At 44.2% G+C, this 14,052-nt stretch overlaps 1 long non-coding RNA gene across 1 annotated transcript; it reads left to right on the top strand.

The window, feature by feature from the left end:
• The first annotated feature begins 10,314 nt into the window (after nucleotides 1-10,314).
• On the top strand, nucleotides 10,315-12,373 carry LOC135390129 (uncharacterized). The gene is made up of 3 exons (XR_010421726.1): nucleotides 10,315-10,490; nucleotides 10,761-11,619; nucleotides 11,691-12,373. It is a non-coding gene; the product is annotated as an uncharacterized LOC135390129 (long non-coding RNA).
• Nucleotides 12,374-14,052: the final 1,679 nt, after the last annotated feature.

Here is a 14,052-nt window from a genome sequence, read left to right as displayed (position 1 = left end):
TCTGTTGTGCAAGGACCAGCAGCGTAAGGAGGAGTTGGGCGCCTGGAGACCCATAACGTTATTAAATTTAGATTATAAAATATTAGCAAGGGCAGTCGTGGGCCGAATACAAGGAAATATGGAAGAATGGGTGTCACTAGCACAGGGTGCTGCAGTTAAAGGTCGAAGAATTCAAAGGAAAATATGGGAGCTAAGAGATGTTATAGAATGGACAAGCAGAAGGAGAATAAAGAGTATTCTCATGACCTTAGACCAAGAAAAGGCATTTGACCGGCTTAAACACGCGTATTTAAGAGATACATTAGAAGGAATTGGGACGGAAAATCCAATAATAAACACAATAGGAGCCATGTATGAAAACGCCAGGAGTAGGTTACTTATCAATGGGCAATTGGGAAAGAGCTTTCAGGTCAAAAGGGGAGTAAGGCAAGGTTGCCCCCTTTCTCCCCTGCTGTATGTGTTAGCCTTTGATAGGTTATTACGAGGGCTGAACCAGTCTGAGGCAGTGAAAGGGGTTGGATTACCTGGGGCAGTACAGCGTAAAACCATTGTGGCCTACGCAGATGATCTCACTATGGTAGTTCAAGGCGAAAAGGAAGTTGAGAAAGCTCTAGAAGTAATGGAAGAATATGAGACAATGAGCGGGGCGAAAATAAATAGAGACAAATCAAAATTGATATATTTAGGTGGGGAGAAGCCGAGGAAAAATCTGGGCTTGAGTATTGTGGAGGAGACCAAAATCCTCGGAGTCAGGTTTAATAAGGACGGGGTTTCACACAACAATTGGATGCAGTTGGAAAAATACGTGGAAAATTGAAGGAAGAGTATGTTGAACCGGGAACGCCACTTACAGCTCGAGCGCAGATTGTCAAAAGAATTATGATACCGAGATGTGCGTACCTGTTTTCTGTCGCTTACCCTTCTCCTGAAATATGCCGTAGAATTGAGAAACTCTGCTTTCAGTTTATATGGGATGGGAAAACGCAATGGGTAGCGCAAGAGAAAATGAAACTGCCTATTGATGTTGGGGGCCTACAGATTGCTGATCTGAAACAACTGTCAGAAGCACATGCTTTACATGGAATATATAGGATGTTGGATGGCAAGGACATCGCACAGCAGGTGACAAAATTTTGGCTGGGAATAAACATAAGACATTTTCGCCAACACGGGATAGATCATAGGAGTCCAATGTCGGAATGGCAGCCAGCAATTTATGAAGCAGGGAAGCACACTTTGCTGCAATTGAAAAGATTAGACAAGAGCAAAGACTACAGCGGAAGCTCAGTCGCTGAATTATACAGAGATCTGAGGGGGAAAGAAATAGAGAAATATCCATCTACAATAACAGCGGAAGCTTGGAAAAGAATTCTTAGTTACTGGTTAGAAGGCAAAAGAAAATCATTCCTGTGGAAAATTGCGCATGAGGTCATACCAGTGAGGGACAAGTTTTATCTGTGGGGTAAAAGCCGCAGAAGAGACTGCGAGCTTTGCGGTCAAATAGAAACGGTGAGGCACGCCGTCTTCGAGTGCAAGGTACCGATGTACCTGTGGTCCTGTTTTAAGAAATATTTTGGATTAAGTAACTTGACATTTGAAGAAGCTATGGGAATACATGTTGGGAAAGTAACCAAAAGACAACAGAAATTTTACATGTTAGTAGCAGTCGAAATCGCATATCAAGCTTGGGTAAACAGGTGTAGAGTGGTGCATGGTGGTGACTGCTGGGGTAAAGAACGAATGAGAAATATAATCAGCTATTACGTACGAACTTGGCTTGGGAGGGAGCGGTTAAGGTTAGGAGCAAAAAACTTCTCGAAACAGTGGCAGTGTAAAGGGTTCAGGGTAGTGGAGGGTATTATTAAATTTAAATTGGCAGATTAGTTAAATGAATTTAGAATATACTACCGCCGCAAGACAAGGAGGAGATCTATCGGAATTTTGGGGTCAGTTAACTGTAAAGCACAGGAGTGTTGACGCTCTTCTGAAGCACACGATACAGCGTTACACTCAAGTGCAAAAGCAATGGGGAAGAGTTTTAGAACTGGCCTCAGTTGTTGACTTGGTTGGGGAAAATAAAGCAAATCAGTAAATTAAGGATATAGGGAGTGGTAGGCTAAAAGATAAGGAAGATGGGCTCACTAACTTTGTGACTCATCTAATCAGTCAACAATACAACAACAAAAACATATGCTACACGTGCAGCCGAAGAGCTCTTGCTAATTTTCTTTGCCATTATACACTTGACTGGCTTTGCACTGGGCCTTCAGAGGTGTCTTAGGACACCCTGACGGGAGGCATCACGTGCAACGTGACCTTCTGACGCCATCCGCTCAAACGTTGCCTGCCTGCGTACTGCTGATGATGGCAAGGGCCCGAAACTCGCCAGTTCCTTTGCGGGATAAAGTGAGGCGCTTCATGCGTTTCACGTCATCGGACGTCAGAAAACGTCACAAATTGAACGTCATGGAGACATCCGGTGGCTATTGATTACTGATTGGTTCCCATGAGGATGAATTCGTTTTCTGATCGATTATTGGCCGTTTTCAAATTTGTTCGCGAGCGCTCGAACAGGCGACAGCGCGGCGGCTGTGCCGGTTGGAACCGGCGTCCACGGAGTCGCCGGCGTCCGTTTCGGACGGCTCGTGTTGCGTACCGGTTGTGTTGGACTATGAGTGTTTAAAAAACGCAAGCTGTATCATGTGAGTGTCCTCGAACAGTCACAGCTGCCAGGGAAGATGCCTGCGCAACATTTGTGCTCTGCTTCTTGGTGTAGAAACTATTCGAGCGTCCGAACGCCTCGTACCCGATACCTGGTCAACGACTGCGGAGAGGTAAGTCATTTGTCGTTGCTTGTTGCCTTACAACACCGCATTCACTTCGTGTATTGTGAATAAGTTGCTTAACAGTTACCGGAATACGCGGTGACCGAGACAGACAGCGTAGCTTTGCAGATGCGATTGTAGACTATATTTCTTTTCGTGAAACAATATCATCTAAATGTTATGATTAAATACCCGTTCACGTCGAACTGTATAAAGGTATGACGCTACTGTAAGTCCGATTCTTGTGATTTCGCTCGACAAGTTTCGTCAGACGGGTTGACTTAGTAGCTGTTCTGTACCTAGCGCCAAAGCAAAGATTGTCAGGCTAATCGGTCTGAATATATCATTGTGAAGTAGCGGAATAAAAGTACTAAGGTCGCTCATCACACCCCATGGCTGCGAGCTTCTCACAACCCTACCACCGTTCTTATTTTTCGCGTTCAATAGCACCTTTATTCTTTCTATTTACATTGCAACTTTCACATGCATAACCGTATATCTGATACCAATTCTTTTTTTTTTTCATCTTGCAGCCACTGAGCTCCAGTTCCCAGTAGCAGTCCTTGCCAGAGGCAGTCCGACATTATCAGGCTTCTTCAAGAAAATTCTGGAGCAATATTAATGTCATCCTGTGTACGTCTTGCTTGCATAACCGTATGTCGCACAATAAAATACTTCATGTGACAAAAACAACCAAGGCTCCGTCGTATTCCTGTAACTCCCACTGCATTCCGACAAACGCGAACCACAAAAACAGTGCATGGAAGAAAAAAAGTAACAACAAAAGAAGACGGGAAGCAGAGCAGAGAGGAGGAAAGTAGTAAGAGAGAAACGGATGACACGTCATTTACGTCATTCGCGACATAATCAAAAAAGGAAAAAAAAATAGGGTGGCTAGTCCTCAGTCATTGGTCGAGTTCCGGAGGTCACGTGAGTTTTCAGCTACAATAGATTTCTACTACAGCTTCGCGCCCCTGATGATGGCCCAACAAGGCCGAAACAGCTGTCCAGTACTGGCATGGCGACGTTTGCCTTACAAACACACACACACACACACACACACACACACACATATATATATATATATATATATATATATATATGTATATATCTCTATGTGTGGCTTTTTTCCCCTCTTTATAATTCACTGGCTTGCACTGTGGCATTGAGGAGTGCTCAGTCACCCTCCCAGGTGTATATCGCTCGCTGAGTGACCCATGGTTTACCAATCCCGAACGATGCGCAGCTACCCAGGGCTGACGAGCCGCAAACACGGCTAAACACATGTCCTCTGGTGCTGTCGCATCGTTCCGTGAGTATCTGTTCCTCTACGTGCAGCCATAGAAGCCATCTTAATCTGTAAGTTTGAATTTCAAATATTTCGTCCCTGCCATATGACGACCTTGCGAACCTGTGTGAATCCCGGTTCATCCTGTCTTTGTCGGGTCATTCGGTTGGAGTTGTCGCGATGATTTTCGAGCTTATTGTTCGCCATATTCTAATCGTTTCACTTATCATTGCGGCGTATTGTTCTTGATGTGAACCGCAACGGCAGTTACACCTGCCTCAACGAAATTCTGTCTTCTGCATCTCAAAGGAGCATTGGGAACTTATGATGCAGTGCAAATGTTGCTGTTGAATTCTTTGAACCTTCATCTAAAGAAACCAAGTACGTTCTCATGAGGCCTTGAAGTAGTTTTAACAAGTTTAGTGTATTGATTTTTCAGTTCAAAGTCTACACACTGAAAACCATACAAGTGCATCTGATTATTGTCGTGTACGCAAGGTACATATACAGAGTGAGATTCGTAGCTGCTGTGTGACACGCATGCTTTCTTATACATCCCACAGAACCCTCCGCTTCATAAAACCGGGTATGTTTTCTGTGACTCTTCTGGTTTCTTACTAGGCGATGCCGCTCTGGACCATTGAGGTGATGGAGAGTCGTGGTGGCAACATCTCTGCTTTAGAAAGATAAGACAGTCATTCCACACTGTGCACACTGGCTTCGTATCCAGTCTCACAAATCCGACAGACCTGAACTGCCTTTTTCCAAGAAAGTTTGAAATGTAACCATTTGCTATATTGATTTCACATGTCCCCACCGCATATTGAATGTATTGTATATCATCGTACTTTTGATACTATGGCATATCTAGCGTAGGGTACATTATTATTCAAGATGTGTGGCAAACTCTACACCAGCCGCACAATTCCGACAATTGATATTCTGACTTTTCTTCAACTGCATGGTACTATTCGATCGAAGCGCTATGTTTCAGTTTGATGCTATGAAATGACGAGATATATTTTTTGCTTTCGTTCTGAAGTTGCTCATTTCATAAGAATAGACACTGTGAAGCTTGTTTATGGTTTTGGAAATATTACGAGAACTAAAACCAAAAGCATTTATTTCAGAGCAGCCCTTATGCACCCGCATTTCTATGAAGATATGTGTTACAAGTATATGACAGACCACTCAACAGCGAAGAACACTCGAAGGTGAAAGTGCTGGAACGAAGATGCGTTAATATGTGTGAAACGTGCCTTGTATGTGTCTGAGACGAGGACATAGGTGTCAAGCTAATTTCTGCTTCTGGACGGTTTCGCGTCAGGTAGGCAGGCATTTCCCATCGACCTCATGAATTTGAATTATTGTTTATAATTTAGTAGCTTATCATATATGATAATAAAGAATGGCTAAATGAATTATTTCTTCCGCATAGTTTTTGTGCAAAAAATCTGAGAAGATGCTGCCTTGAATTCGAGTGTTTCACTTTTGCCGTTTTTGCACGCGCATATCTCCTGAGTTTTCAAAGATATTCGTGTGTAATTTTGTTATGCTTTAGTATGCATCCGAATCAGGAGGCCAAGCGCGTATTTTAACGCGCAGGTCCAACGCTCTGTGATATAAGAAATGGCGAGCATGCTGTCTCGCGCAGTTTTGTTACAACTTCAACGCGTGATTTCTCTTCTCCCTTTTCTCTCTCCCCTTTTTTTTTTCATTATATTTTGCCAGGATACAGCCGGATGTTAGACCTTTCTTCTGCTGTAAAAAGAATTCTGCTTCAAAAGCAGCACACTGGCGATGAGCGCGTTAAAACGAGGCCCTACTCTACGGGCGTATCTGTCGGACTGGCGGTAGCGAGCGATGGTGGCTCTCTGTCGATGTCTTACAAAAAACGAAATGGACAACTCTGTGTAATCGAAACTGGTTGATTATGTACATGGGTTTGCAAGTCAGCGGAAGCGGAAACAGTATTTCGTAATGACAAATATAAACAATTTTACTCAGTTTCTATGGAAGCGTCACTTTTCTGTATTCGCTGTCCGAGGTACGGGCGATGAAAGTTTCTCAGGGTCCACTTTCCGATGTCTTGCTTTGCCACACCTGTGAACCTTGTGTGCTGGTTGATGCAGTACATTTACCCGTTCCTTTTTCATTTGCATTTCAAAAGAAGCCAGTCCTGAGCGCGTAGACGAAGTAATGGACGCGTTTTAGTTGCTGTGACAAACGCGTTACCATATCTTATTATCCTATTATGGTGTATTCCTCAGGTGAGCCCAGTTTATGTGCTGTGGCATGGTTCTTGATTATTTCACAAACGCCGTCGCATGCACATGCGGTGCCGATGCGTTCACCGTAGGAGTACGTGGACTGTTCCTGTAAACAGCCATGGCCATTTACAGGAACTGACCACGGCAAAAGTGCATGTGACGGCGTCGGTTCAATAGTCAAGCACCATGCCACGACACATAACCTGGGTTTAGCTGAGTATCCTAGGATGACAAGATATGGTAACGTGCTTGTCACAGCACCAAAAGCGCGTCCATTTACTCCGTATATGCGCTGAGGACGTCGCTTCTTTTCGAATGTAAATGAAAAAGGAACGGGTAAATGTACAGCATCAACCAGAAGGTGTGGCAAAGCGAGACATCGGAAAATGAAGCCCGAGGGACTTCCATAGCCCGTATCGTGGACAGTGAATACAGAAATGTGACTCTTTCATACAAACAGAGTGAAATCGATTATCATTGTCATTACGAAATACTGTTTGCACTTCCGCAGACTTGCAAATGCATGTACATATTTTACCTCTACCACTTTTGATTACGTAAGCTGTCCATTTTCTTTCTTGTAAGACATCGAAAAACAGCCGCCATCCCGCGATATCGCCAGTCGACAGGTACGCGCGCAGAGTAGGCCGCGTTTTAACGCGCTCATCGCCAGTGCGCAACTTTTGAAGCAGTCTTTTTTACAGCAGAGAAAAGGTCTAACATCGGGCCGTGTCCTGGCAAAATATAAGTGAAATAAACAGGGTCCCTTTCGAGAAAGCGACGCGCAAAATCCTTGTTTTTCCGAAATATGGCTAAACGTTTTCCTGTTCCAGCAGGTACCTGTAAGAGGTACACGCATGATATATAAATCATATGAAAGAGTATTAAATTCTGAGTAAACTGATGCCAACTGATGCAACGAGGGACATGTACTTCCAGATGAATCACGCGTCTTGGAATAAAACTGCGGGAGAGAGCATGTTCGCGATTTTTTATATCACAAAGCGTTGAACCTGTGCGCCAAAGTTTGCGCTTGACCTGCTGACCTGGATACATACTAAGCATAAAGCAATTTCGCAAGAATATCGTTTTTAAACGCAGGAGATATGAGCGTGAAAAAACGGCAACAGTGAACCATTCGAATTCAAGGCCGCATTTTCCCGATTTGTTTGCACAAAAGCTATTCGATAGAAATTATTCGTTTTACCACTCTTTAGCATCATGTATGATCGGCTACTAAAAATAAAACATATCGAAAATCCAGGAGGTGAGTGGGACCTGCCTGCCTGCGTCACCTGACGTGAAATCGGCCTTCTGCTTCAGAAGATGTGACAACGTCGTTCCTTCTATCTACTGACCAGCTCCACTTTTTAGTATCCCCTGTAAACTAATGGAGCATATCATATACTATCGCGCTGTTAACCATATCGAGTCTGTCAATTTATTCTTGAAATTCCAGCATGGCTCTAGAAAAGGGTACTGAGGTACTCAGGAACATGGGTACCTGATTGTAAATAACAAAAGAAGAATTCATACACATGAGGTCAGTGTTTCCCCGCACCCTGCCATCCATCAAAAGTTCTAAAAGGTGTGACCCCCAAACCTGTGCAAATTTCCTGGAGTGTCTTCTTGGATACTGCCGCTGTCCCTCCCAAGGTGCTGCCCTCTGACCCTGACTTCCAGTTCGTGAAGCACTGCCTGTGGTAACGTCGGCATGCTTCCCCAACAAGCATGGCCGCAGCTTCTATGAACAGTGTTCTAGGGTACTTCTGGGGTTCTACGGTGAAAGCAGCATGAAATGATGTGATTCGACAGGTTATGTTGACATCCTTTCTCATAGGACCGTTGAGAGATGCTCCTTGCTCCCTTCATTCGAAACGGAACTCTCAATCGCAAGTCCACTTGCCACCAAGTCAGCGAATAGTGTCTCCAGTAAGGGCAATCAAGAGAAGCAGTCATTGGGGCTCAAAAATACGTTTTCTGGGGGTATGTGGTCCAGGACTATACCGTGAGAAGCCCCGTGAAAGCACCAGGATTTCTTTGAAGCTTAGATGTGGCAGCTTTTGATCGAAGGGCGGTACAGTAGACCACTGCCGTAGCAGAGCAGGACAGGCCCGACCAAAAGGCTGAGCGAATGCCAAGCGCGGATGCAGAGCAGCACCAGGGGCATCTGGTCAACCCAGTTGGCCACGGCATGTCGAGCGATTTCACTAGGCGATGAAAACGCCCCACGAGGCCGTTTGCAACTGTACAGTAGGGCATGGTACTCAGGTGTTGAACGTCTAGAATGGACATGAGCTGCGCGAAAAGGTTGCTGTGGAACTGGCGGCCCTGATCGGTACTGATGCGGCACGGCAGTTAAAGCGGGCAATCCAGGTGGCAACAAGAGCATGAACGGCGGTATAAGCGACTGCATCGTGCAAGTGTGCCGCTTCGGGCCACCGAGTATAGCGGTCCACCATTGCGTGAAGGTATAACGGTTGTTTTGCACGGGGGAAGCGGGCCAACGAAGTCCAAGTGAAACGGGCGTCATGCAAGGGGGAAAGGCTAAGCAGGTGTTCGACTGTGACCCTCGACTGCTGGCAGGAGACACCAGCTCCAGCCCATCGCAGAACATGTTTGTTCATGCTGTGCCGCACGAAGCGAGGGGACAGAAGTCGCTAAGTGGCACGGATACCCGGGTAGCAAAGGTGGTGCAATTCTTTAATCGCAGGGCAAGGGGCAAATATGAGCAAGGGAGGGTGCCGAAAGCGTCACACATGATGCCAGAGGGTGAGACAGGCAGATTAACTTTTTGAAGGCGCAGGAAGTGTGTGCCAAGGTCAGAATGGAGTTGATACAGCGCCGGATCTTCAGCTTGCGCGGTGGCCAGGACGTCGGGGAGACAGCGGCCGAACATGTTCCCGGTTGAAAGCATGAAAAGGCGTCGGTGGCAGCATTCCGTCCACCAGGGACGAAACGGATGACCAACGTAAATTCAGAATCCGGTATGGATGACGCAGATCGTCTGTGGAATAAGGTTGGGGAATAAAAGTTGGAGCTGAAGACGTGTGTGATGAGCTTGTGGTCGGTGAGTACGTAAAATTGAAGCCCCTCGAGAAAGTACTGGAAATGCTTGTCTGAGTAAACAGGCAAGACCGAATTCTCGTCCTGTTTTTCCATGTGGTCGCTTCACTTCGTTGATGACATGGGACAGTAGTGCGAGTGCTATATCGTTACCTGAAGCATTCCAGGAGAAAATACGCACGACGCTGAGCAAAAAATAAACCAACTAAGAGTAAACTTCGAAACTCTTCCGTAGCGCAGAGCTATCCAAAATCTAGAACCGCGAGACCGCGCAAGAAGAAGCTTGAATATATCGACCGTTGCGCCCCCTGGAAGGATGTCGATCGTGACTATGGTTTCTTCTTAGCTTACCATAAGCAGACCTCGTTGTTTGCTTCGGAGAACTTGGAAAAGAGTAACTGCAATACTACTGAATTACATTTAATGCTACGTCTGATTGGATGAGCGTATCTTATCGGATATCTGCAGCTGCAGGTCATTGTTTTGAACGCATTTATTTGTTACGCAGTTACTTCACAAATAACATAAAGAGTCTGGTAAATGTATACCTTAATTATCCACATAACGTAGGATACAAGAAGCAAGGCACACTCTAAAAAAAGGCACACTCTAAAAGAAAAAGGGAGTCGAAAAAGAGTATTAAGCAATTTTACACCCCGTGCTGCTGATGAACTCTCACCAAACACCCTTGAAACTCCTTGTTTCTGCATTTCCATGTTTTGATGCTTTAATAACTCCCTTCAACGTGCGCTTTACTCCGTGGCGAGAGTTAAATCTGCATATTCCTGGACAGTTTTCCTCCTTGTCGTTGCGCGCAGTCTAGCAACACTGATATCGAGGCCGTTGAGTTGTTGAGTTTGAGCGTTTGAGCTCTGCGGCGTGCGTCTCTCTCTGCTTGTCGTGCAGAGACTTGTTAACGGTCTATTGGACCGCTGAATAATATTTTCTTCCAACAATAACGTTTTTCAGCATGCTGAGGTGTAATGAATGCGACGACTGCAAGTCATATAGCTGCATGTCCTACCATACTATGTACTCAAGGTAAGTCTCCGTCCTGTGAAACGTACTTACACGTATACGTTGCTTTGAAAGGAGGATCCGCTTTGGGGACACTGCTAACAAAATACGGTAGTCGTTGGCCTGTACTTTGTTCACACATATATGGTTGAGAGTTTCTTTCTTTTCATAAGCTTGGAAGTACCTTTTTGTTGTGTTCTAAAGGAACTCCGCTAAAGCAATTTTGACAATAGTTGAAATGTGATTTTAGCTAGGACACTGCGTACATGTTAACCAATGTTAACTATATTGCAGAAGAGTCTGGCTTTAATGGCACGCACTGCAGATGACGAAGGTGATAATTTCCTCTGAAAGGCCAGCATAGCTTGGAATGACATTCAAGTAAAAAACTGTGAAGGTGGTGTGAAGGAGGTCCCCTGCGCTGGTAAGTTTTAGTGTGGTAGGTACTACTGCTGTTCAGTATTAATATTTCATTCATATGTATCCCGTCGATGATAAGTGGTGTCAGTGTTGAGTTCTAATGCTGTTGTTAGTAAGTTGAGTAAGTTGTAAGTTGTTAGTAAGTGATCAGTGGTGTGCACAGCACAGTGGAAAAGACCATGAAAAAGCGCTGCTCCACTTCCACAAAGGAAGAAAGTACTATGCAAATTGCAAGGAAGAGAAGGGTAACAGTTGAACAAAAGGGTAGGTACAATGCAGTCCCCATTATTTTCTTCTGTTACATCACATCACAGCGCTGGACAAAAGTTTGCGGAACACGCTTCGGAGCATATCTTCCTCAGCGTGACACGCCATCAGCGAACAGATGACTGGGTTACCTAGGCACATGTCTGTAAGTTCATGCAACCCCATTAGCTGCTAGCGTGTCTCTCTGAGGAAGGCGCCGGAGCGTGTTCCATAAACTTTTGTGTAGCACTGTACTAGCATCAATCAATTTTTCCACACGTATGATTCAAACCATTCATTTTCCTAGCACTGTTTGTTTGGCATACGAAATGGTTAATTAGAAAAATATTTGACATATGATAGCATCACATATCGCCACTGCGTGGACTCTCATTGCCTATATTTATGTTGCAGATTATTACACAGCAGAAGTAATTTATGTCTTTGCTCATCTGGTGAGGGAGATCAATCTGACCTGTTCACTTGTGTAAGTGCTTACTTTATTTCGTGTGCTTTATAATAGATATACAGCAAAGTGCGTACACATACCTATTTTAGGAAAGCTGCAACAGATGAACAAGCTGGAGATTCACTCGCACACCAATATGCACATCCCAAACACTGTGATTTCTGCCAGTCTGGGATGGCACACACATTCTTACAGCATATGGTTTTTACAGTGCATCCTACTATCTGTCCCATCCTTATATTTAAGGAAGTAAAATGTTTGCAAATAAGCAAGTTTTGAATTTTGGTGTGTATGTGCTCTGTTTGATATGATTCTTCTCTAATTTTCAGTAACGAAAAAATTACTCTGCCTCTTAGATTAATAGGCCTACATTGCATACTTGACTGATACTACTTGAGAAGGCCATATAGAAAGGAATGTAACATAACTTCGTAATATATCGCTATGATTTCTCTCCCCTTAGCGGTGTCGCTTAAGGCAAACATGATCTATACCTCACAAAAATGCTCACAGAAGACCCATTCAAGTTCCAGTCCTGCTGTATCACAGTGAAGGGACAGCCTGTCCAGTAAATGACCGCATTCAAACGTCACAAAGACTTTAACCTGAAGTATTTTGCATTGGTTAGGGAACGCTTTAGGTGCCGTTAAACACTTTAGATCCTAACTTGTTGTTTCTAGTCATATGATTATGTTCCATGTACATAGCGTGTAATGTGCATTGTAATGTTCAACTTCTGTTCTGTATCAGAGGCACAATAAATGTATGTTTTTTCAAACACACTGTTTTACAACAGTTCCTTGCATGTTTTTCAAGATGAAAAGTTGACTAGTGTAATGCACACCCCAGGATAGGGGCATAATTTTTAGGCCTTATTTAGTGTAACTCCCCAACGGAGTTATGTTAACCTCATGAGTGGAGTTGCTTTTACACTCGACATGCTGGAGTAAGTAGGGAGCTGTATGGGAGTAACTTTTACTCCGTACTATAGTGGTAAATTTTACTCCATAGTTCCCGGAGTTGCAGATACTCCTCAATTTTGCACATGGGAGTTAGGGTGTTTTACTCCCGCAAAGGAGCCAGTATGGCACCTTTTTTTTTAGAGTGCAGTGAAACCGAACATTCAAAGCATGTCTAAACATGGCCCGCACAGAGTACATCAGACGTAGACGTCTACTGCGAAATGTCTCTTAGATGTCCTCGGGATGCCTATAAAAGTCAAAATAATGTACAGGATAATAATGAAAAGTCAAAAGTCTAAATTTACAAGTCACAAGTCTAAATTTATACTGAACCCTAAAGCATAATTTTAGACGTATACTAGCACACAACGTGTTGCCTACGACGTAACCACGCCATCATGATGTTTGCGATGGTCGAACACTGGGCCAATTACTTAGCCAATGGGCAAGTTGTGTACCTGGCTAACCTCACGCTCCATGATTCACCAATGTTGAATTTCTTTTTTTCACCTGCCGCGTATCTATCAGGAAGGGTCGGTATTCAGGCGGACATCTACCAGATTCTAAGACACCAGTGGAACGAAGTCTTCCACGGGGAAGGCAAAATCTAGAAAATATAGAAAGAATGTAAAAGAAATCTAGAGATGAAATCATACAAAATGAAATCATATAGAATGTTGGGCAGTAACAGTGCAGTGTGTATGTGAATATTAAACTTCTGTGCAGGAATGCACGTTGCACAAGGCGAAAGTACCAACTCCGGTTTGTTATAAGACCACAAGGATAACCTAGTGCAAGAAAAGCTTGAGTTTGAGGACACGTAAAAGACGACACCCACACGAAGGCTCAAAACCCGGAATGAGTTTTAATAGCAGAGCAAAGAAAATCAGCAAAGTTTTAATACTGGTTTTGAGCCTTCGCGCGCGCGCGCGTGTGTGTGTCGTTTTTTACGCGTCCTCAAGCTCAAGGTTTTCTTGCATTATGAATCGTCACCAGCTTGCCGCCGTCCTCTCTGTTATCTAACCATAACCTAACATACTTTATTCATAATTACATCTTACAATATCCAACATGCGTAGCCCAAGCCTATGGGCAATTGGGCTTCAAAACCACTGTACATATATACTTCTTCATAGAGATGGGCCCGTTTTCCGTGCTAGTTTTGTCTACGTGCCTGAACAGTAGCACAGAGGGAGTTATGGTATTCAGGCACCCTAGTTTGCCTTGCAATTTTCATATATATTAAGATATGGCTAAGGTGGTTGTACGCCTGCAAAACTGATGTTCTGCCACTGGATATTGAGCCGAATCGAGACATTGAGTCAGGTCATAAACAAACCTTTTCGATCATGTTTTGGCAGTCGAGTGCAGTCGAGTGCAGTCGATCGGCTCAGTAGAGACTAAGCTCGAAAGAGTCACAGCCTACTGGAAACTCTTTCTTGGTTTTTGTATGGCTTACCATTGCGTGAGACGCTGAAAAATCGCTCGG

Source organism: Ornithodoros turicata, chromosome 3 (assembly GCF_037126465.1).
Source record: "Ornithodoros turicata isolate Travis chromosome 3, ASM3712646v1, whole genome shotgun sequence".
Classification (NCBI taxonomy): domain Eukaryota; kingdom Metazoa; phylum Arthropoda; class Arachnida; order Ixodida; family Argasidae; genus Ornithodoros; species Ornithodoros turicata.
This window is presented reverse-complemented; position numbering and strand designations above follow the sequence as displayed.